We start from the raw sequence: 26,002 nt of genomic DNA, 5'->3' as shown, positions 1-26,002 counted from the left end.
GCGAATTCAGGCAGATTTGGATAGACTGGGGAAGTGGGTGGAGCAGAATAGGATGCAATTTAACAAAGGTAAGTGCAAAGTGCTGCATCTGGGGAGAAAGAATCACCAATACACCTACAGACTGGAAAGTAACATTCTAAGTAGCACAGCAGTGGAAAGGGATCTCAGAGTCATAGTCAACTCAAAAATGAACATGAGTCACCAATGTGACAAAGTAATAAGTAAGCTAACCACACTCTGTCTTGCATTAGTAGGTGCATCACAAGCAGGTCTAGGGAGGTGATACTTTCCTTCTATGCAGCACTGGTGAGGCCGCAGCTGGAGTGCTGCGTCCAGTTTTGGGCGCCGCACTTCAAGAGGGATGTGGATAACCTGGAAAGGGTTCAGAGGAGGGCACCTCATATAGTTGAGGGCCTGCAGGTAAGATCCTATGAAGACAGATTGAGGGATCTGAATCTCTTCAGTCTCCGCAAGAGAAGGCTGAGAGGTGATCTTGTGGCTGTCTATAGACTTATCATAGGGAGTCAGCAGGAAATAGGGGATATTCTGTTTACCAGAGCGCATAAACAATAGCCATAAACTGAAGGAGAGTAGATTTAGATTGGACATCGGGAAGAAATTCTTTACACTGAGGGTTGCCAAAATATGGAATGGGATTCCAAGGGAGGTGGTCCTTTCCCCTGCCTTGGAGGTGTTCAAAAAGAGATTAAGACAAGCACCTGGCTGGGGTTACTTGACCCCAGCGCTCTTTCCTGCCCAAACAGGGGGTCAGACTCAATGATCTAATAGGTCCCTTCCAACTGTAGAAATCTATGAAATCTATGACAACCTGGACATGAAGGGCTTGAATACCAATTTGCTGAGTCGCTTAGTATGCCAGAGACTATTGTTTTCATGCAAAAGTCTTTCTGCTTGAAAAGTTGTTTCTGTGGGCAATACAGTCCTCTCAGCCTGCAGTTTCAAGTAGCATGCCCCTTTGTCATTCCCCTTTTCTATCTACAATACGGGCAGAAGATTTTTATCATAAACAAAAACTATAAAACAAACACAGAGAAAATAAATGGTAGTGTGGAACAAAGGTTTTATCAGCAGAAGCCTGTGAGTCAATGGTGGCAATGGGTGTGTTATAAGAAACCATGAGGGAAATGCACTCCTAGCAGACAGAGTACAGGATTTGCAGTTTATCAACAAATACCATGTCCAGATATAGCCCAAAGATTATATCTATCACAGCTTCCCAAGCTTATTATTACAGTTGTAATAATATGATTTATTGGAGGTTTTATTTCATGCTGATGACCAAGTTTCTGCTTTCTGTATTAGTTCCCTTGCCCTGGCCAATAAACTGATCTTCCAGGTTAAGTTAGCTATTATTTGCATGCATTGTTTATATTACAACAGTACCTCTATGGCCCTATGCTTATTGGGACCTAAATTGCTAGATGTTGTACGAAGAAAAAGTATTTTATTTTTTTTTCCCATTACAGCCATTACTACAGTAAGAGGAGGTAAGGCAATTTTTTGTCTACCTTAGTATGTTTTCAAAAGTTTTTAAAGATAAATTATTAGTTCTATATATATACACATGTATACAAACACATACCGACCATATTGTTTTTATACACAATGTACGGGTATACATTTACACACACAAAATCTAAAAGCTTTGCCAGAGCTACTATATTTTACATAACTTGCTGCTTCATTTAGATAAATATAAATAATTAAATGATTTAATGAGATGCTAATCCACACAGACCTTTGCAATCAGTCTTTGTTCATCTCAGTGCAAGAATTTGCACCATGTGTTTTCAGGCAGAAATTTACAAATGCTATCTGTTCAAGTGTGCAACTTCACACAATAGAACAAGAAAGCGGTTTGCAGTGACTATGAAATTATATGGTAAAGGCTTCAGAGAAAGAACTATACATTAACAAAGGGGTTTTGTTAAGTGACCTTGGTTTTGTTTCTTGTAACTATGGAAAAACAACTGGAAAAGCTATTGTCAGAAAAATCTATCCATAGGTGATAAACAGCACACCATCCTAAAGGGTGTTTTGTTTTATTCCAATTCCATTTCAGTGCTTTTCCCATTCATTTCCCTACCATGCCCCCCTCCCCCCCTTATTGTTCACTGTGGAACACAACCTATTATGATCAGATGGGAAATGAGTTGGCCTGGATATTATAATTATGACATGATTTGCATGGGAGTATAAGAACACTGAGGGAGAATTTGAAAGAGATGGAATGAAATGAAATAAAATTATTAACTATATGCTCTAGTAGTGATGTAATCAAGGCAGGATATCATTCAGTTCCCACTCTGCCAGAATCAGGGGCATAGCTGATGGAGTTGTCAGGTTTTTTAATTTGTTGAGTAAATGGCTCATTCCAATCTTCAATTCCCAAAGCAGGCAAATAGCCAATTATTCCTAGTAGAAGTCACTGAAATTTGACAGTCCATGGAAAGAGATTTGAAATTCTGAGGTTGAGATAACAGTGCATAAAGACCAAAGTTTTTACCTTTATGGCATTAATAAGTGGTATTTCATGTTCACATAATTAGCTAGGTCCATAGATTTCTTGTGGCAGGAGAAAGTGATTGGCTTAATGCAGCACCCAGCTGCTGCTCTGAAAGCCAGGTTCCAAAGGTGTATTTCTGGGCTGGGGCAGTCGGACATCAACTATACCACCTCAGGCCCAGGGCTGGGTTTCTGAGACCTATGACGCTTTTTGGACTAGTTTCACAATATGCTGATGTAATAACTAGACCTGGTCAACTGCAGAAAAACCACATTTGCAGTCTGATCCAATTAAGTCCACAGACAGCTATACAATTGCACTTAATCTTCAGGGAAGTAAAAGTTCCTTCCAGAACATTCATATGGACAACCGTGTGAGGAAAATACCTTATTTCTATGGCTAAGTGTGTGTTAGATCAGGAAGTATTTGTCTGGCCATCATAAATATGCACATGCATGCACACCTGGTGTGAATGTAAGAACAACAACAAACAAAACACTGAGAGGATTGAATGTGAAAGTTCATTACGCAGCCAGTAAATCTAGCTTGTTCAGCCTTCTTCTTTCTTTCTTCTTCTATCATTTTTAAATCTGGTTCTTTATGTAAAATTCCAACATAGTTGTTTTTTGTGCAAAAGGGAAAAATAAAACCAAAGCTCAAATGATCTGAAATATCTAAAAACGGCTTGTCACCTACAATGCTATTCTCTCTGTAATATGCTCCTGCCCTTTTCTTGACACACTAAACATCCTAACCATTTCTTCACATAGTACTTTTCCTCTTCAAGTTTAGGCCAAACATCAGGAGCAACTCCATGTATTTTATGTGACCTCTACTCCATGTATTTAATGGGACCATTCAAAAGCCAACCGAATTTGAAATGTTCAAAAAAACACTTGTGCCATAGTACTTGAGGCCAACACACCCAAATATAGCTCTAAAAACTGATCTGAAAAAGTATTAATAAAAATACAAATCTGTCAACATCATAATGGGTTCCTCAGATAACTGAAATGGGGTGGATTGAGGGGGGCATACATAATTAATGAATATCTCAAGAAATGGATGACGTTGCTTTACAAAACTTGCACTATCATGTTAGTCTTCATCAGTACCCGACAGGGCTTATTTATGCAAGGCACTTTTGCATGTGCTCTGGGGGTGGGGGGCAGCACTTTAATTAAAGTGGCTTCAGAGCCACTTTAATTAACGTGTTGCCACATCTTCTGTATCAGCATCTCCACACTTAAAATTAGAGGCAGGAATGCTTGCATTAATGCTTGTGTGACAAGTTTTAGTTTAAGTGCCCCTGCCACCATTTTTAAGCACAGGGATATTGTGGCAATTGGCATGCTCCAGAGGATTCAATTAATCAATTAATAACTCACTCATTATGATGTTGATTTGATTAATTGTGTCTGCTCCGACATGCTTGAATTCCAGTGTGTAGAAGCAGCCTGGGCACTTGTGTACAGGTGTTTGTGGATTCCAATTTTCACCAAAAAACATTTACCCAACTCTCATTTACCTCTTGACCTATTATATGTAGCTATTAATAAAACAGATGTAATTTTCAAAGAAGGGAGGTGGACTGTTCCTGTGCTAGCTGAAACTTAGTAAATACAAAGGTCTGGAAAGATGAAGCAACTAACTCCTCCCCACCCCCCCCTTTTTTTTTTTTTACTCACATCCAAAGTATTTGGAATCTAAAACAATTTTGCTTGGGTTTCATTCAAGTTCTGATTGAAAGTCAGCTTTTGTTTAATTTGAGCTAATTCCTCCATTCCCAACTATTATGCATGTCAACCATTTCTCAAAATTTATGACCACTTGCTTTAAAAACTGAATATTTGTAACCCACCACCATGAACACTTAAGTGCTCTAACACATGTGGAAGAGACTTTCAGGATCTAATGAAGAGAAATAAAACACCTGTGCTGATCAGCCTCTACAGTCAGTTAGAAAACCAACATATAACCTTAGCCAGGGGTGGCTCCTGGCAGGGTGCAATGGTACAGTTGCACCCCCACTTTGATTCCTGCTTCATGCAAAGTTTAAAACCAACTGCCTGGCAGTGGCAGCAGCATTTCTATTCACGTAGTACTAAGGGAGTCAATTGATTTAATGGCTCACTGTAATCCCTTTTAACTCTCCATTCTACAGGTGTGAGCAACCCTGTCTTCTTTTTAATAGTCTTGATGTTCCACTGATCAAACTATCCTTTGTTTTGTAATTCTGCTGTTATCTGCTGCTATAATGAATCTTCTATTTCACAGCCCTGCAGATTGTTTTTAACTCATTCCAATGAAGTGATATTCATTTTTACTTTAATATTAGACTAAATAATACAGCCCTAGGTCCCTAGCATATTAGTAAAGTTCCTAGTTTATTTTTCACTGAAGAAAAATATGTGCTGTTTTATATGCAATGATGCACCTCAACATCTTCATCCCCCTTTTCAAAATTCTGCATCCACCCATGACCTCAGCTGCATGATTTACTACTATGTATCTGCTTATACTATTTTTGCAGCAGAGTGAACTTCAAATATGGGGGGACCACTGAGTAGAAAGCTCCATGATTGGCTTCCACAATGTTCAAAAGCCATCAGGTTCATGGGTTCAAATGAGCTTGGATGATAACAATTCCAAGGTGTTTATACAGTGTAACTAAACTATTTAGGTTTCATATAGGGAAGCCACTACCTGGATATTACCTAGTTGTGAACTCGAACCTTTTAAGATCATGTTTATTTAAATAAATGAGCAGCTGCTGATATTGTACTGAGACACATTTATATTACCTTGACAGGGCAAGACAGGTTTCTAATCAATAGGTTAAATCTGGACACCAGTCCAATTCTAATGAACCACACTTCATCCCATACAAAGCCATTAGTGTGGAATACTGTGTATATATCACCATTTAGCATTTCAGGTGTCATCAATGGATATATTTGGCTTCAATTCCCAGTTCTAAAGCACAGGCAGGCATCAGGATGTGTTCCCAAAACCATGATATTTTAGGATGCACTCAACATTGTTTTAATGCAGCTCCCATAGAAGTCAATGGGAGTTTTGTTGCCAACTGCAATGGAAGCAAAACTCAGGGAATACTGAGAACTTTGGAAAAATATCATTTCTGGCCCTCTCTGTCACCCCCTCTCCCCATTCCCTCCTCTTATTTCATCATTTTTAGTGTCAGTGTTTTATCAGTTTGAGTCTTACTTTTGATCTGTTCACTTGGGCCTCCACTGTTCTTTAAACACTTCAGTCGGTAGCTTCAATTGTCAAGTCCAGCCAAGCTGTGCTCAGTGCAGAACCTGAAGACAAAGGGAAATAAAAAAGTGTCTTTAAAACTTCTTGGAGCTCCCATGATCCTCAAGCCTGCTGAAAACCATTCCAGGTTGCTCTTACTTAGCAGAGGATCCTTGTCATAGCCAAGGATTGCCTTGCTATGAGCTGAAAATTGTAAGGGGGCATTGGAGGGATCTACATACCAAAGGAATCCCTAAACTGGCCAAACAAGGCTAGATTTAAGCCTTATTGGGGCTGAAAAGCTAGCCCTCCAGACCAGCTACTTTTGAGCTTATGCCTTCCTCTCACAGGCTATGAACAAGCATTCACTGCACCCAGTTTAGATCTAAGAGGCTTCCTTTAAGCTGCCTAGACCTAAACTGGAAGCAGCACATACAGTAGTTCACTACTCTAGGAACAACATGGGCAGCCCGAGATAAGCAACTCAGGGTGGGAGGAGGGGCAGGTGGGCCTGGGGTGGACTTGGTGGGTCTGTGGGTGGTGGGAGAGGGATTGTCCAGTTGTGGGAGGTGAGGGGAGCTATAAATAGGCCAGTCAGGGTTGGGGAGGAGGCGTGGGAATAGCACAACCCCAGGGTTGGGGCAAGCAGCTGTGCTTTCCCAGCCCTGCGGCTGTGCTACAAATTCATTTCCTAAATCAGTTCAACACTCTCAATCTAAGTTTGTGGATCTCCTGAAGTGCATTAACTTAGATCAGGTGCACTATTTTTTGACTGAATTGAGCCCTCTGAATGCCTGCACAATTGGGCATTTAGACCAACCTAATCTTATGGTTAAGTCAATCTAAAGGTAATGCCTGTATGTACCTATAGGAAATACAATCTCTTTTCCTATACTTCCCCTCTGTTGTCTTTCTCCATGTTCTTATCCCCCCAACACTTTATTGCTATTACATATTCTGTTGTCACTTCCCTCTGCTTCTGCTGACTGCTGACTCATTGAGTACCACCTTAGTTTATCTTTACATCTCTTCCCTCTGGTCACGTTAACCTTTTTACATTCATGTTTGTATTTATTTCAAAGTTTGCCCAGCTAATCAGACATCAGCCCAGCAAGGAATGATCAATGGAATGCCTCCAAACTTTTCACAATCCAAATATGTGACATAATGTGTAATAAGCAGCATCCAAAACATAATAAAAAACCCATAGTCCTATAGGAAATGTAAAGTTCTCTGCAGATCCACTCAGACTAATTCACTCTGGGCAAGTCTACATGTACCCCCTATGGTACAGTTGTTACTGCACTTGGATTTAATACTTGCTTTTTTAGCTGTTACTGTACAATCCCAGTAGTGCACAGTTATTTTTAGCAGCTACATTGCTGTAGCAATGCTACATAGTGAGCTACATAGTGAGGTAGTTCATTGCTCCGGTAACGTACTGTCAGCGTCATGGTTTGTGCCCGCTGACGTCACGTCACTGTAGTGATGAGCTATGCTGCCATAGCATGTAGCTATGGTGACATCGTGTCACATGTAGACGTGCCCTCAGATTAATTCAGTGTCATAATTATTCATTTCTGATACAAATATTTTAAAACAATAAGAAAAAAGGGGCACCATGAATTTAGAAACTTAAGAATTTAGGAAACTCTATAAAAATTAAATCTGTGAATACAGTTTTGGAATGAGCATCTCTAATCAATGGTAGGGACCACTTACAGCATTATGACTGGAACTTGCCCTGTTGGAATTAATTACTTGGAAAATGAGATCTTGTTGCTGTTTTATTTACAAATTTGACAACATAATTCAGTGCTTATAACTATTAGAAATTAGGAAGGATCCAGCAGCAAGTCACATAGCCCATATTTTTTCTTTCATGTTCCTAACTAGTATAAATAAATTACTGAGAACAGTAGACCACCTGAACTACACCTGAACAGGTTGAAGTTCATAAACAATGGAATTATTATATTTCATATGCTGCCTTGATGCTAATTTGATTTGGTTTACATTCTAGCTAATTACCAAGTCTAGCTGCAGGCCACACTAACAAAAAGAGTGACAATTAGTATAATGTTAATGTTACAAAGGTAAAGTCATTAAGTGAAGAAGTTAAGTCTTCAATGGGCAGTTACCTTTACTAGACAATTACTTCTACTGTTACCTTTGAATTCGCACCCTCTTTCCTCCGAAGAGACTTGCCCCTCTCCAGAAGACCCAAATTATGTGGGTTTCCAATCCTCATGAATCTGTTGGACCACTTACACACCAGTTCTGGTGTCCTCTCCTCCCCAAGACCTTGCTTGGCCATGGGACTTCATGGGGAGTTGGGCCAAAAGGGAATCCTAATGTTGGTGTGTGCTTTTTTACCTAGCACTCAAAGTGTAAAGGAGATTTTTCCTAAAGTAATACAATTTGAAGTCTAATGAAATGCTGATAGCTTTGGGAATACTTCCCTACCCAGAAACAATTGTTCCTAGTGTCCCAGAAATTTGTGAAATCGTGCTGCAGTGACAAGGCTGTCACCTTTCTTATGTTTTGAACAGAAAAGAAAAGATCCACATGTGGACCCCTCCATTCCATTTGCCACTGGTTTTAGGATGTTATTATACAGCAGTGAATAAGATCAATAAGGCAGAGCTACTGGTAAACTGCCTTAGGCTTGCAGGTAGCATAAATGTGTCAGATGCCTTCAATGTTAAAGACTACATAAATATTTAGAGACTTTAGCCACTAATGAAGTGCATTAGTCCTTAAACCACTAATAGATATACCTAGACAAATGCACTCAATGATTTATGTTAATGGGTAATTCCCATTTCCATCTCTGGCTTACCGAAATAGATCACAATGCACATAAGTGTGCACTTAAAATGTGGCTATGTACATTGTCTCCATCACTCTTGGCATCAATACACAGACTGCTAAACAACTTCACTACTAATCAATCAATATTTTCCAAATGCAGACAAAAGCTGGGTAAAATTCTTATGAAAATGTCAATAAACTGAATTGTTTTGAATAAAACAAGGTTTTTAATAAAATGAACAGCTTCACAAAAAGTATTTGCTTTCCAGATTGAATGTCAAATGCTTTCCAAAAAAGCCCAAACCCTAGGAACAGAAATAAACTTTCAGTTTTTATCTTAAAATGGAAATACTGGAGCCAAAAACTGTAATACTTGTATTTTAAAATTATGTTGTAATACCTTATGAAATTTGAATGCATGTGCCTCATGTCTGTAGTACTGTACTCTGTTGTGCTGCCTTATATACTGGTTTATTGTGGAAGACAGTCCTATTAGGGATTCTGACAAATAATTCAGAATGGGAGCATGAGGTACCTAAACTATAACTCCTAGAGCAGTGTTTCCTAGCTCAATGATTTCTGTTTCTGGTTAAACTATATTTTTTTTCTGTCAAAAAACATTTTGTGTGCATACATGTGCATGTGTGATGTGTAGAGGCCAGGAAGTATTTTCTGATGAAGGCTATCAGTAATATACTCCTTAAGGTGCGTTTGGTATTTACATTCCACATTCTTCAGCTACTGGTCTGCAAAGGTGTGGAAATATACAACATAGCAAGTATGCAATCTAGAATCCCAGAGGTTATCTAAAATCCCAGAGAATTTAGGAAATTTCCCAAAAAATCCCATTAGTTCAAAGTCTGAACAGAAAAACAAAAGTAGTGCTCAAATGTGAACTTTTTTGGGAAGTTATAAGCCTACAAAGTCAAGACAGACTACTTTGCAGTCTCAAAAACAGTTCTAGTGTAACGATGTGTTACTTTAATCTTACTCACACACTGCAGGAGACTCGTCATTACTTGAACAGGTTGTTCAGCGAGGTATGAGATTTTAATAATATTCTGAGGCCTCTTAATTTACTGGAATTAATCCAAACTTTTTTTTCTTTTCTTTTTTATAAAGTGTGTTAATTCAAAGCCAAGGAGAGAAAGGGTACCTCCTCAGCCCACAGGCATAAATAAGGAAGGAGAAAGAAAGACAAGAGCATGTAGGGTGCAAAATAGCTTTAACCTTCTGCATCAACATTTTTTTAAGATACTATAGCCACTAGATCCATACAATACTAAAATATACCCATTAACTTGTCCCAGAACCATCCATAGCCACCTCAAATCTTCGGCTCTGACCCAAGTAGGTCTACCATGGAGACCACTTTTGTGGCCTGCTGGAACAATGCAGACATGCTCAGACTGTGGGTGTGTCCTGTTCAGGAAGCTTAAAGAGGTTGTGTGCTACTCTTACATCCAAGAGATAAACTTTGCTTACTACACTATCACTTTAAACACTAAAACCACATCCGGATGTACAGGCACGTGCGGTTTGTGGCACCACAAACATCTTCGTGGTGTCACAAATGGCACATGTTGCATGTTAAAATGTGCGTGGGACTGCTAATTTGCAGTGCTAGGGCAAAAAAAAAAGCTGGAAAAAAAAGCAGTGACGTGCTGGGACAAATACAGATATGGGGATTGCCCAGGGCTGCCTGCTCCCCTGTCTCCACACACTGCGGAGGCTCCATCTCAATGCACCCTGTGCCCTAGCCAGCCATTCCCCAGCTGTCTGGGGTGCAGAGTGCCTTGAGACAGGGGAGCTGGCAGCCCTGGGCTGGCTGCTCCCCTGTGTCTGTGTGCCTCAGTCCGAGAACTCTGCTGCAGCCCTGGACTGGCTGCTCCCCCATCTCAAGGCACACTGTGCCCCAGCCACCTGGGGAGAGGTTGGCTGGGGTGCAGGATATCTCAGTGAGGAGGTTCTGCCATGTATGGAGATGGGGGAGCAGGCAGCTTCTGTCTCCATGTGCTGCTCCCCAGCTGGCTGGGGTGCAGGGTGCCTCAGCACAGGGTCTGCCTGCCAGGTGGTCCCACACTGAAGCACCCTGTGTGCCAGCCAGCCTCCCCTGCAGCACATAATGCAGAGTGACCATGTGTCCTGCTGCAAAGTGTATGGGCAGGGGAATGCATGGCTACAAAGAGTAGTGGCTCAAATTTGGGCTGCTACTGTTTGTTGTTGCTGCAAACACATAACCCTGCTCCTGTGGGCACAGCCTAACAGTCTTAATTCTCCCTCCACTCCCACCCACACCCAAGATGATCATATAGGTTTAAACAACATTAATTTGTTGTTCACTCATTCTCTTACCATTGGGTACCTATAGATGTGCAGGAAGGCTACTTTAATGCGCTGTAATTACAGCATGTCAAAGCAGACTCGATTAATCAAGTCTGCTGGATCGAGTCTGCTGGAGCATGCTAATTAGAGCACCTCCAGCAACCTCCGTGTCTCAATGTATCAGCATCCCTGTGCTTCAAAATGGCAGCTTTAGTTAAAGCTCCTGCTGGAATTTTGAAGTGCAGGGACGCTGACACACAAGACACTGTGGGCACTTTAATTAGAGCAGCTCTCGGAGTTGCTATAGTTAAATGCCCCCACCCCATCCTTGAAGCACATGTAAAAACTTCCCTAGTGCTTGAGCCTCCTCATATGTTTGGACCCCATTCAGAACAAGTACCACTAAACTCCGCTACTAATAAAGATGTGTAACTTGCAGCAACAGTAATGGGAACTACACATCCACTGATGGCTGATTAGATGTTGAATCAAGCTCTTTATCAATACTAAATTCTCACAACACAAGGAATCCTAGCTATCCAAATATGACAGCATTTGCTGTTTCTAGAAACAACTAATTCTGAAAGCAATAGCTTGGTGGCACTGCCCCTTCTGTTCAGAAAACAGACCCTGACTCTGGAGACAAAGCAGGTAAAGTTCTTCAGTGTCCTATTTGATCAGATGTGTAAGATCTAGAATAAAAAACTTACAGATATCCCCCTGTTTGAACATATACAGTCAGCAGTGACAGGTTTGTTTAACCAGTGCTAACTGCTCTGAGTGAGCCTTTATTCTCCAAACACATTGCAATACAAGTAAAACAGCTAAGCTATTCAAGGCTTATAAAAGTTCCATGCAACCAGTTAAGTAAAATAAAAAATGCAAATTGGGAAGTTTATTTTTTTTTCAGTGATGTATTTGACACCACCTTTAGGAGACTGAACAAAGACACGCTGTCAGAAGGGAGAAACCCGCACAAAATGTTACTGTTTATTCTTCATGAATGCAGAGGTATATTTAAGCAAAGAAAGACATTCCATTACTCTCCCGAGACTTCTTCATTCAGCTGAATTATAGTGCCTACTTCATGCCACTACAGTTCAGGTTGTGTCAGCACTTCAGGTACAGACCCCATTTTCAGGAGCCTATTACTTGGTCATAAAATTCACGGTAGACAGAAACTTGGCATTACTTGGTCTCAATTCCAGAGGAATTTTATTTGAATATAATTTTTAACTAGATTTAATCACTCTCAACTGAAAAATGGAAAATGACCAGTTACAGACATTTCTTGGCCCTTTATATAACTTAAATATTATTCTGATAAAAAAAAAATATTTGCCAAGCATTTGACTGTAATATAATAGTTTTTTTCTTCAAGCCTATTTGTTGGACCCTAATGAATCACACTTCTAGCTCAGATTTTCAGCTGTATGCCCCCCACATACACACATATGTCCGCTTCTTGGAAACCCACATTCCCGCTACCAATGCTCTTCCTAAAAAGAATTTTCCCAGAGGCCCTCAGAATCCTTTTTTCAAATGAACCTTCACAGCTAAGCTGTCAGTCCCCCCACCTACCTGTTATTAATAGACAAAACATGCTTTCAGTGTTGCATGGTGAAAGGAACTAGGTGTATGAGGAAAGGGGAAAAAATAACTGAGCTGGAGAAGGAAGAATTGGGGCATTTGAGCAAGGGATTAGAAGGCAAAAGCCTTCCTATTCTGGAAGAGGAACAGGTCAGAAAGAAGTGGGTAGGAGAAAGCACCTGGGTCACCTAGCACTGGGGAAGGAAGAAGCAAGAATTATATTGAGTAATGCAAATCCCACACAACTCAGTGCTGTGCAGGTAGCAGGCTCAAACACCTGCCAGCATGGGGAAGCAAGCATCAGAGAAGTACTCAGAAGTCCTCCATGTAGCAATCTATACTGCTAGCTTAAGGCACTGAAACAGCCTTGTCTTTAGCATTGCTGAAGAAAACAATAACTTCCAGGATGTTAAATTTTCATACAACAATCCCTATTTTTATAATCAACTTATTGCATCATTAAAACTACATAACTGCCATAATTAAAATGTAATACATTTCTCTGAAAGTGTGTTTTACAAAAAAAGGAAGCCTAGAAGCCTCCCTATAAAAAGCCCAACAGCAGGTTTTCTGTTAGAAAACTGCCCCACGCAGCTTTCTCCTTGTGAAAATGTAACAGAGAACACAACACTGTATGTTTAAATGTAGATTTGCTTTTACAAGTGGCCCCTGGTTTCATTTTTTTTTAAAGTGAACTTTAATCACAGGGTTTTCTATGGCAAAGTTTGAAAAGCAACTATGCTGAACTGAGGCACACAGTACATAAGCACATAGTAATTGTGGTATACCTCAAGGTTCACAGTATATGCAATCTGATGGAGTAGGTATCTGTATGCTGTCATTTAGTGCTAGCTTACTGTTTTGAGAAGTCAGACCATGCAACAGAAAGCTCATCATTGAAGCCTGAAAAAATTACTGGTCTCAAAACCGGAATTATCTCTTTTTTTGGGGGGGGGGGGGGTCAGTGGGAGGGGTCTTTGTTTTGGTCATAGTTAGGAAAGCCATCAAAAGGTAACTGACAAAATATCAGAATTTTTATTTAGGAGGTAACAGCATGTTAAAACTATATTTTCTCAGAAAAATGATAACTTCCCATAATACAAAAATTATAATGTTTGAGGTAAATGGATCACAATACATAGAGAATTGTAAAACACAAGTATCCTTTTATTGGAGGAGAGAGAAGTTATACAAATATTGTATTATCAGATTTTAAAAAGCTTACTAGTAAACGTGCCTACGACTTTTGTTATATAGAGATATGCAGTAATATTTTTGGTAGAAAAATAAATTATGCTGCATATGTAAACAACATTTTAAGCTATTTTATCTGCAGTATGTGAAACAAGGAAGCAAAAATGCCACAAGTGAATCAGTGGGAGAGTTTAATTTTAAACTGTTATGCACTGTACTTTGCTCCATAGAGAAATCCTGTTCATATAGAAAGTTGATTTCATTTAACTAACTTTTATAACCTTAAGCAAGGCAAGCAATATAAAAAAGAACTGTGGGTTTCAGTTAGACAATCAAACACTTTAGGTATAATAAATAACATTAACTACTAAATAAACTAATTTAAGCCTCACTCTCTTTTAAGAAGTAGGGTTTGTAATTATAAAGTTAATATTTTGTAGAGTCTCAAGAACACAACAGTGAGGCAGGACTAGATTATTACCTCTACATAACATACACGTATTTGGATTTATATACAGAAATAGAACATATAGCCAAGAAATATTAGCAGTCAGTGGCAGGTTCTCTCTGAACATTAATTGGAAACTCAAGAATGTTAGTCATGAGTACAATAAGAAAGCATAAACCCTTAACAAAAATGACTTACCAGACGGACTAGTTCGGCTGTTTTTCAAGTACGGAGGAAGTAAGTGCTTGTGCCCTTGTACATAGAGATCTTGTTTATTTAGCCCTTTGTGAAGGGTTTACACTCCTAGGGCTTAAATTTAAGCCAAATCCAAGAGTCTGTAAGGAGAAAGAGAAAGAGAGAGGCATGAGAGCAAAAGAATCTCAGCTGCTGGCTGATGCTTCTGTTCTAGGAGCATTTGAGCTATTTTCAGCACAGACGGGTTTGCCTGCAATCAGTATGAAAATGCAATACTGAACAACCAGCCTTCCAACCAAAAATCAGGAAACTCACAACAACGTTGTCCGTTGTCCAAATTCTATTTTAAAGAAACAAAAGGAACAAGAACAAGGGGTGCTGCTGAGGAGAAACAATTGTTTTTTCTTTTTTTTTAAAAAAAGCACACTTAAAAATGTTAAGACCATTTTACCTATGGGCTCCCAAAATAAACCACTGTGGCTTTTGGTTTTTTTAGACACCACTAAAGATGCTGTGCCTGCTTTACATAGGGGTTGCACTCTTAGAGGGAAATGTGTTCTCATTTTCTCATTTGCATTCAAGTGTGTTAGATCTAGCTAGCATGAGTGTTTGATGACAACGGTCTAAGATTGAAGCCAGCAGTTATTTCCAGCTTGCAACTTAAATTCTGGGTTTCATCAACTATGCTATTTTTGAACATAAGTGTCCTGAGGCTGTTGATACTACAGCTCCTGTCTGTCAGTGGGGACCAAAGGGCATTTATTAACTTGATATAGTAGACGTTCTTCCTCTACCCCAGCTATTGCAAAAACTTGGGAGAATTAAGTGTCAACTCAACTTAGGTTAATAAATCATAGAAAAAAATAACCTTAGTTTTTTTGCTTTTTGGATGCAGAGAAGGCCATTACTTTGGGGTTATAGGCAATGTCAGCAATCAAAAATCAGCAAAAAACAGTCATTCTCAGTTAACTTTCTGAGGTACTTCTGTCACATGAAGAAACTTTTCAGACTGTTTTCTATAAATTTTTCCTACCAATTATGACAGGCACAGCCTACTGTGCGTCATCAAGACAACTCTCCACATTCCACCACAACATTATGTTCTGTCTTTTACAACTCAGCTATTTCCCTTAGATGGAAGAAGTAGTGATCTAAGGTTACTTTCTAATTCACTTTCGAGTAGGCAAACTATAAAATGCTTTCAGTATATTTTCAAATCTAGCTCAGATTTCTATATAGCTGGTTAGTCATTTGAATGTGTGTTATAAGATCAGTCATGGGACTGCTACAACATATGATTTTCTCAGTGTATTATATACAATAGCACTTGAAAAATGTTTTATGGATAACTGAGACAGGATGTTAAACAAAAATGCAACAACCCAGCAAACAGGTTGACATTTGCTATTGTCAACAGAAACAAATAAGCACATACTCATTCCCCACTACTGTCCTATTAACAAGGACCCACCATTATTCACACTCTGATGAAACTATCAAACTATGCTTTTTCTTTTCTTTTTTCATTCATGTGCTAAAGGAAAAGATTTTTTTCAAAACTGATCCTTATACTTGTTAGTGTTTCTATTAGAAATAAATTAACTAAAAAAGAAGTCAAATTAAACATGACTGTATCTTTATTCCAAAGGTCAGTTCTTATTTATACAAATATGCTTACACAATAAAAAAAATGATGCAAAAGGGAAATCTTTAGCTCTTTCTCAATTGTATGAAACTTAGCACATCAATCTAGGACCCTTATTTTCCACAAAATTCAAAGAGTTCTAAAGAGAGTTCTGTTATACTTGACATGTATGGACAGGGTCATTTTAGGACACCCTATTCTGATTGGGTTTGACTTTTTTTTTCATTTAGTTAACTCTCTGAATGCTGAATCAAATGCAAAGTTGTGACTTAAAGGGGTACTAGTAGTCGGAGTAGACACTGTAGGCTATAAATACAAATAGGCAGACTTGTATATACAGAATCAGTGCAGGAGAAGGAGTCACTATTCTAGATACCATCTTTTCCCTACTACTTTTGTATGATAGGAAAGAGGTTAAGCTACCAAGCACTAGTGTGTACACAAGTCCTCATACCACACACTTACATAACCAAAAAACCAAAAGGATCATTCATTAAAACTATGTCTTGGTACATGACTGTTAATGTGGATGTATTACAGAGGCTATGATTTTTAATGTGTGCTGCTTTGCAGTACTATATTTCTTTTTTGAAACAATGTTCAGAAAAGACAACTAGGTACTGCATTAAAACCCCCCTGATTTACCAACAGCACACAATCTATTTTGGCACCTTAATTATTTGTTATATTTTCTCTACAACTGATACAATGTAAATTATAACTTACCCGCTATCTTTTATAGCATTTATAAACTCCACTCAGTGGCACAGCTTTGGTATACATTAATAATTCATTTCAACTACTAGACATAAATCTTCCTTGATTATGGTTTGTTATGGGGAATGTTTTATAGGCTGTAAATATTACTGAGCAGTGACATACAAACCATGTGGCTATTACCAGGCCAGATATAATTCCTACATTTATTAGAAAAACACAAATGAGCGCAATCACCAAACATGAAAAATTCATGGCTAGATTCCCATCATCTCTGCAGAGAGTGCTACATTGTTTTTCAGGCAATGATAACATTATTTTCCCTTTCACCAACACTGGCAACTCTGACACAAACGTGCTTATATAATTGCTTTATTGGCATATTCTGGCATCATTTAATTAATGACTGTTACTAACAAGATAATAGTACATTCTGCTGAGTGTAACCATGCTGAGTATAACCATCCAGTTCAAGACTTTATGCAATTCCATGACTGGATACATTTTAACAAGCGATTCCAGCAACCCTGATCATTGATATCTGGGTGGTTTCACAGCCCCTTTGATTTACAGCAGGTTGCTGAGTATAACCAAGTTGCAGTTTTTATTTCAAATGGTTCTACTTCTCCAGTCTGCCAGATTCATCAGCAGTCCCAAGCAGTGGTTGGTGCAGCTAAATATATCCCAGCTAATTCGCAAACCCTGGCATTCACAGGGAGCTAAGAAATCTAACTCTGTGAGAAATCCAGGTCCTACTTTGTTAGGAATCTTCTGTATACATTATACAGCAATTAAACCAATTAAAAACAACCACAGCCATCCACCATCACTACAGAGTACATTGTCTCTGATATATAATGATACAGTTTTTATTTTATAAAAGTTTTGTGGGAATAATGCAATGCTGGTAGTACAATACTTTCACAAGAAATAAGTTCTTAGACTAATTTTCCAGCCAGGACATATGAATAACTCCCAGTCAAGTAAATGGGAGTGGTCTATAAATACAGAGGCTGGAGTGTTTTTCAAGTCTTGGAAGTTCTCCAAGTTAGTTTGTAAACTATGCAGATACCATATTTTAAGCACAATATAACTGGGTACAATTGATGTTATTGATCCATATATTAGTATATTAGCAAGGTTGTCTGTAATTTTGTGGAATGGCTTTGATGGTATTGTTTTCAATATTACAAGCTTGACTCAAGAGCTCTTGAAAAGTGTTTCTTCCATCTTGAGTAGATGATGCAGCTGTCTTTAAAGAGTGTTGGACCTCAGAAAAATGGTTCCTTGTGCGCTTAGTACCTGAAGAAACTACTATGTGTATTGAGTCTGTCCTCAAACTTTTGAATCTCTGTTGCCTTGTCCTCGTACCACTTGTTCTTTCACATGCGGTTTTTTCTCTCGTTCTCAAGGTTTAATATGGCAATAAATTTCTTGCTTCTGCTTGGAGTTGATGTCATCCTACCAAGCTTTGAAGGCTCTTCTTATTCTGCCAGGGAGAGCTGGAATTTCCCAATCATTCCCATCAAATTGATCCTGATATTTCTTTGTGGAGAAGCCTAGAGATTCTTTACACAGCTCATGGATGCCTTTCTTGAACTCTCGTAGGCTGCTTGCAGACGTTAAAGCCCTCCTCTCCCCCCCAAGCTATAACTTACCAGAAGACACAGCGTGTTACTTTGAAGCTATACAGATGCTGCAGAGCTGGGTCAATCAGCTATTAGCTAAATGTGCCAAAAAAGCCCCACTAAAGCTTCTGATCTATACAGATGTTGGGCAAGTGGGGTCAAACTAACAGGCTGCCTCTTCTGAGCATGCACTGAGCTCAGCATGGGGGCACATGGAGTTTAAAGTAAAGCACCGGGTTTGTTTCTTAGCATCTGCAAGCAGCCCTAGTGATCAATGGTGTCAAGATCACCAAGGAGGTCAGACAGCTTCTCACTAAGGCACTGCTGAAGACTATTTTTAGCAGGGTCTTTCAAACACTCGATATTGAACTTCTTCCTTGGTAGCTTCTTTTGTTCATGTCATTTTGGGATGATACAAATGGATATGACTGAACATATCAAATGATGATCTGTCCAGAAATCATCTGCACCAGTCATTGCTCTGGTGATATGGACATCACAACAATCCTGGGCATGCACTACAACATAATCAGGTGCCAGTGTTCTAAGTGGGGGTGCATAACTTCCATTTGTTGCTTTGGTGGAATAAGGAGTTAGTGTTGATGAAATCATGTTCTGAATGCTCATTCAGGAGATGTATAAGTATGACTGTATATGTAGAAAAAAACCATACTTTGGGTGGTCTGGCAAACCTCATGGGGTCCATGGAGGAGGTTTGGTGTACAGAAGATTGGAGGAAAATGTCATAGGATAGCACAAAGTTAAATATTTACAAGAACCCAACACATTGTAAGTACAAAGTATGAATAAATTCAGTCCTACAATGGCATATTCCTTTAAAGCCATCTGTCAACTTTTTATCTGAGATTCAACTAAATTAGTGAGGTTAAATGTAGTCTCACGATGGATGCATGCTTGTGCAACAAACTGCTAGAACTCCAGCCAATCAAGGAATATTTAACCCTGTTTGCATGTGCACATATTTAATATAATGCAAATGCAAAACTGGACTAGTCCTGTTAACAAAACATTACATATGATGAAGTGAAGATATCTATGCGGATAATTATGAAAAAGCCAGGCAACATTTGGGACAAAGGAGGGAATGGTTGTAATGACTGAATGGCATTGCTAAGCCTCACAAAAAATAAACTTCACATCTTGCTCAGTCTCTGCTAGCACTCAACACTTGTTTAGGGCCATTCAGAAAGGTGGAATGGTTAGTGACTAAGTTACCAGTTGTCCCAGCTGCTCAAAAAGAAATAAAGAAAACGTGGAAACATGATTAGTTATTTCAAACCACAGGGTGTAAAGTGTTCTGAAGAGGTAGTACCCAGGAGTATAAAGTCTTTAAGGTTATTGCGAGATTTAGAAAGCAAAACTCCAGTTTTAACCAAAAAACCTGCAAAAACTTGAAGCTGGGTGATGGGGATGGGGGCAGAGAGAACAGGGGGGAAAGAAAAACCCACATAACTTGATTACTAATGGCAAATGTCAACAAGAGAGCCCTTCAAGAATTGTCTCCACAAATCACACAAAACCAGGTGAAAGGTGCATGCCTTTAATCAGTAGACAGTTTTTAAAAGTATAGCATTAGAAGCAGCAATCAAATTCCGGCTTTTCCATTTGACACTGTTTTGCATCAGATCTGTGACATGGCTGACATCCTCCAAAAATATGATGAGTCAAATGATTCATTTGGTAATACATAGATCCTAAAGTTTGTAAGATATATTCCTAATAGTTTATTGAAGCAATCTTGTTTTTAGATACAGCTGTGCCAGAGCACTCAGTACAAGAATACTTCAGGCATGACATTGCAGGAAGGCGTCATTGATTTCCATACCCCATAAGAACAGTATTTGGCAATCCAGTCGGACATTACCATGATGAAGACAGGAAAGAATCCCACTGTTGTGGATCTAACACAGTGCAGTTTATAACTGGTGGGCTACACCGTTTCTCCGACGAAACTCTTACGACTTAGAAGATGCCTGAAAAACCTGTGCCTGGACATCTATAATGCTGAAGTTTATTAAAGGCCCTGCAATGTATTTTTTATTTTTTGTATTGCTCTATTACATGGGTTCCATTTAATAGTTGTCTTTCTGTCTGGAAAATAGAGAGGCCTATTATGAAACAGAACAAAACAAAAAACTATATTAACAATTTAGAACAGAAGTACAGGTGTTATTTATTTTTCCTGAATGATCAATTGTCTCCTTTTGCTGATTCCTTCAATAATTTGTTTTTGGTGGCATATTAGCCTACCTTGCTGATGCCTTTAGGTGGTAAAATGAATTCAAGATTTTTAGGTGGAACAGGAGTGTTCTGCCCTTGTGTGGTTCCCCAGAAAAATACTTGGAAATTATGTTCAGGAAAATTATGAAGAGGAAACAGAGGAGTTTCCTGTTAGCTCAGATTTCATGGAGAGAACTGAGGAGCCAGCCAGAAATCATCAGGAAGCATCTGAACATTGTAAGTCAGTGTCTGAGGGATTTTGCACCCAGCTATGGTACTATTTTCCTGATAAATTCAGAGGTATAAAAGAAGCAAATCAGAAAACCCTATGTCCAACATGCTATTGGTTCAGCAGCACTGACTAGACTACTGTACGCCAAAATGACACCTGAAGAGAAACTAGAGATGACTGACTTTTTTTCCAAACAGGAATTGGGCAAATGTTGGCTGTCTCTAAGGATAACAACATAAACTTTAGTTCCTGGAAACTTGAAAGTTTTTTCTCATTTTTATCTTTGAAATTAGATGAGTCAGATTCTTTTTCAAAAGGTTGAAAATAAAATGAGATATTGCCTGTCAACTGAAAAGTGACTCAGAACTCATATCCCATATCCAACCTCTGGAGGAACACTTTCTTTCAAGGAGAGGCTCAATCCAATGCTAAACTGTGTTTGTTTAAAACTTGTGTACATTTTTAAAAATTTGCTTTTCAAACATCAGTTTAAGTCAGTATTTCTCATATAATCATAACAAAATCTCACCTTCTCAGTCAGGATGTGGACACACATTAACTCAACCATTTCAAATCATCACTAATTGGGAACTGGTTCACAACTGCGTGTGAAGTGCTGTGGCTCCCACATTGGGTGTGGGAGTGAGCACCCAGCCCATCATGCCTTGCAGTAGGCAAGTGGGGGGGAAGAAGTGCATGTACCCATACTTTGGGTTTCCAGAGATGGAGTGACATGTGTCTGGGGGTACTGTCACTTTTCTGCTTTTGTCTGTCTCCTAAACTTGAATTCAATAAACTTTAGTAGCCTGCAACTAACCAAAGTCTTTAGTTTGCTTCCCTAATTTGGAGTGCCTGCAAGGGGTGGGACAACAGGGGGACAGGAGGGACTACTTGGATCCAAGTTTTTAGGTTCCCAAGGGCCGGAGGGCTGATAAAGGTAGCAATTGAGTAGGGAGGGCACAGCTGGTTGCTTCAATTGAACAAGCAGTGCAAGTAAACTCACTGATAAAAAGTGCCAGCAAAAAGGAAAAAAGGGGCCATTCATCTGAGTGTAGTTGCAGCAGTGAGGGTAGGGGGAGAGGGGGAGGAGTGATGCAGGGTGGGATGCCTGGAGGACCAGCCAGACCTGTGTCATAGAATGCTTGATGCCTACAGTGGACTAGTTCAAAAGAGTACTTGATTTTCCTGGCAGTTTTAAACTAATACAACAGGCTTCTATGTCTGTCCATTTCAGGTTTAAACTTAATTTAAACTGGTCTAAGTGTTAGAGGTGTCCATACCCTCAGTGTTTGTGAATCTAAGATAGATGCAAAAAACCCCAAGCATTCTGATTGCAGGAAGTTGTCATTAACTCTGAAAGTCTCAGACTACTTTTTCTTTCTCTCTGAAATGTTATGGATTTAAAAATAGGAAATTCTAGGGGAGGAGAGAGAGAGAGACAGGTCAGCATACATCACATACGCTACGACCCCTAATAAGAATGCTTTTGGTAGAGGAAGAAAATCTCAAGATGTCTTTGAAATGAGTTGCTAATAACTTCAGGTCCTTATGAATCACCTCTCATAAAAATCAGGTGTAAGGTAAAACCTTGACCACTGAAGTCATTGTCAAAACTTCCATTGATTTCAATGGTGTCAGGATTCTATCTCTGCAAATTATATTAGTCAATCAGCAAAAATACTCACTGCATTGTAAGTGTTTAATTATTAAAAAAATGAAATATGGCTTTATGGTTAAACCATTCACCTAAAAATTATGATGTAATTTATTTTAGCTTGTTAAATACCCACTGACTGCATTAGAACAGGATAACAGAAATCTAATGTCTTAAGAGGCTAGTTAAAAGAGAAATGTTACCTACTCAAAGATTTATAGAAGCTTTTTATTAATCTGTGTTAATCCATATCTATGCCAACTGCATTTAAGATGGCACCAGGCCACATTATTGTTGTCCTAATGGACTTAATAATGCAACAACTGCAGCTATCTTTGATAAATTGCACTGAGAGAATTGTGTGCCTGTTAATGCTATTCTGCTACTAAAAATGACTTACCTTTTCTCCACCATTAACAGCAAATATTTAAGGAAAATGAATGCGTAAGAGTATCTTGCAGGAAATACAAAACAGAAGCTTATTGTTTATCAGATTCTCTGCATTCATTGCCTGCTTATTGTTTCAGAAACTTTATACAAGGTCAGTTTTCTTAGAACACAATTACACCAGAAAGCATTTGTAGTTATTGTATTTTTTCTTAATTATTACAGATCTGGCCGTGAACTTGTGACATGAAATAAGTAAAGGCAACAGGAGATTAGAGAACCCAGCAACTCCAAACCTAGACAACTGGGGCTGGATTTCAAGAATGTATTAAGGACAAAACTGCCATTCTCAAAGTACCCACTTAGCTGTCCTCTAACCTTGAAGTTGCCTAAGTTTTTTAATTAAACCTTCCAGGTGTCTCAATTCTGGTTCTAGGCTCTCCTTGAAGTATTGCAGACTGCATTTACTTCCTGTTTTGATCCATAAAGTAGATGTTCCTCTGCCTTTTTCCTTTGATGATCCTGATCCATTAGGCCAAGGGTGCTCACTCTATGGCCTATGGGACAGATCCAGGTCACAGAACCACGTAACTTGGCCCACAAGGCTCCCTCCAGGTCTGGAAATTTGGCTGTGGTGGCAATTAATGCTGCCACTGCTCCCCCACTGCCAAATTTTCAAGTCCCGTGGGCCATATGTTATGGCCCTATGTGCCAGATGGGTCCAATGCATAGGGCCAAGATATCAGGCCTGATCTGCTGTGCAAAAGGCTGGAATTGGGGCCAGGATGGTGGGGCTGATCTAGCACACAAAGCTGAGGCCTCATCCAGTGTGCAGGGCTAGGGCCTCATGCCAGACTGCACCTGTACACCGACTCCACACTGAATCTGGTCCATAGGCTGATCCTCTGAACTGGATCTGGCCTGAAGACCAACCCTTAGCATGAGATCCAGCCCACAGACTGACCCTACACCACTCATCTGGTCTGCAGAGTCAAAGGATAGGCACCAGTGCATTAAGTATTTTCATGCTCTGCACAAAACCAGCTGGAGGAGGAGGTGCTGCTATTAACTCTACCTTTATGCAAGTGTAAGGATTACACAATACAAAGTACACAACCCTTCTGCATTCACCACACACACATGCATGCGTGCACACACACACACCTGTCCATCAGCAACACCTACTGTGAGGTACTTGCAATTAAATTTTCCTCAGTGAAGAACAGTGAATAAAAAACAGTCTAAATGTTTCTTTTTACTACAATAACAAATACAATAACAAATAGATAACAAACAGTAACTGCAACCCTTACAAAGAAAACCTTTAAAAATCACACATATGCACATAATAACACAGGTTAAAACTCTGGAGCCTCTGAATAGATCCGATGCGCTCGTGTTATTTTTTTCTCCCAGCAGGATACACACCTCTGTGGTTGAGAGAAGTCATCCAAATTTCTCCTCAATATCCTTCAGTTCCTGGGATACTAGACAGATTTGTTGCCCACTCGCTAGCAGGAGCCAGGACTCACCCAGCCCTGACCAGTCAGCATTTTCAAAAGGACAGTCCATTTCAGTTGATTAGATGCTGCCCCTCTTCCCAGAGCTCTCTCAAACTACTCCACTCCTAGCCCCAGCTGCCACACACTTTCCAACCTGGTCACTGGTTAGTGTTTACCTCCTTGACCTCCATGGCACACCCAACATGGCCAGCAGCCACCACCATTTCCCACCGAGCATGGTCAAGATGGTCTCACTGACTTTTCTCCAATGGACACATTGTTCCCTCGTATAGTACAAGGGGGTTATAAAAATACACAGTTGTCTCTCCAAGGATAGGAGACATCCTCCATAGCCTGAGAGGATTCATACCACATCTTGAAGGAAGAACCCCTATCCATTATTGGATATCCTCCCATTTCACATGCCATGGAATAATTAAACATTTGTTGCACCAGAGACAGAGAAAACACTGCAGTGAGCATGATGCACTGCTTTGTTATGAGCTATTCCCCAAAAAAGCGGGTATCTGGGCTCTAAGTCCCTACTCTTACATCTAAATATTTTATCCAGTGAGTATTGAGTTTTAAATAGTATAAAACTAGTGATATCCTATAGGTTTTACAAAGTGTTTAAACACCTACGACTTAGTAGGGCTAACAGAAACCTGGCGGGATTTGTCCCACAACTGGGCAGTACATATTGAGGGCTATAGATTGTACAGAAAGGACAGGGTGGGGAAAAAAGGGGGAGGGGTTGCACTCTATGTCAATGAGCAATATACATCAACCCTCATCAAGACGGAATCCAAGGATGAGGAAGTAGAAGGATTGTGGGTTAGGCTACATGGGGGGCAAGGAGAAAGGGATTTGGTGGTAGGGGTCTGCTACAGACCCCCACATCAAGGGGAAGAAATAGATGCAGGGCTCCTGAGGCAGCTCACGGAGACCATAAAAGCTAAAGAGGCGGTAGTCATGGGGGACCTAAACTACCCAGACATCTGCTGGGAGACACAGACGGCAAAGTCCCACCGCTCACGCAGGTTTCTAACCTGTGTACAGGACCTCCACCTGACACAGGAGGTACACGGTCCCACTAGGGGGAATGCCATACTGGATCTGGTATTGGCAACGGGGGATGACATGGTAGGGGACTTACAGATCGGTAGCCATCTGGGGGACAGTGATCACCTAATAATAGAATTCACCATAAGACGTCGAGTGGGTAAGGTAACTTGTAGGGTGAAAGTGCTAGACTTTAGGAAAGATGATTTCAATGAACTCAGGCATTTAGTCAAGGACGCACTGCAGAGTAGGAGTTTTGAAATGATGGGAGCCCAAGAAGGGTGGCTGTGCCTTAAGGAAACGATCCTTCGGGCACAAAGCGAGACGATCCCCATGCGGGGTAAAAGAGGGACAGGGGCCAGGAGGCTTCCCTGGCTGACCACAGAAATCCAGGGCAGCCTTAGGGCCAAAAGGGGAGCACATAAAAAGTGGAAACAGGGAGAGATCACCAGAGACGAATATACCTCCTCTGCTCGTGCTTGTAGGGAGGCAGTTAGACGGGCCAAAGCTACCATGGAGCTGAGGATGGCATTCCAAGTAAAGGACAACAAGAAATTGTTTTTTAGATATATAGGGAGTAAAA

At 39.8% G+C, this 26,002-nt stretch overlaps 1 protein-coding gene across 12 annotated transcripts in view; it reads right to left on the bottom strand.

The window, feature by feature from the left end:
• Positions 1 to 26,002, bottom strand: part of SORBS2 (sorbin and SH3 domain containing 2) — a 278,948-nt gene that overhangs the window by 224,443 nt on the left and 28,503 nt on the right. For all 12 annotated transcript variants that reach the window (XM_059721817.1, XM_019481319.2, XM_059721824.1 and 9 more), the window contains exons 2-3: positions 14,355 to 14,491; positions 5,756 to 5,850 (exon numbers count right to left, since the gene is read on the bottom strand). The gene's annotated coding sequence lies outside the window, so the exon portion shown is untranslated. The remainder of the gene's footprint in view (positions 1 to 5,755; positions 5,851 to 14,354; positions 14,492 to 26,002) is intronic.

This window comes from Alligator mississippiensis, chromosome 2 (genome assembly GCF_030867095.1).
Source record: "Alligator mississippiensis isolate rAllMis1 chromosome 2, rAllMis1, whole genome shotgun sequence".
Classification (NCBI taxonomy): Eukaryota; Metazoa; Chordata; order Crocodylia; family Alligatoridae; genus Alligator; species Alligator mississippiensis.
The sequence above is the reverse complement of the archived record's forward strand: the minus strand, read 5'-3'. Positions and strand labels throughout refer to the sequence as shown.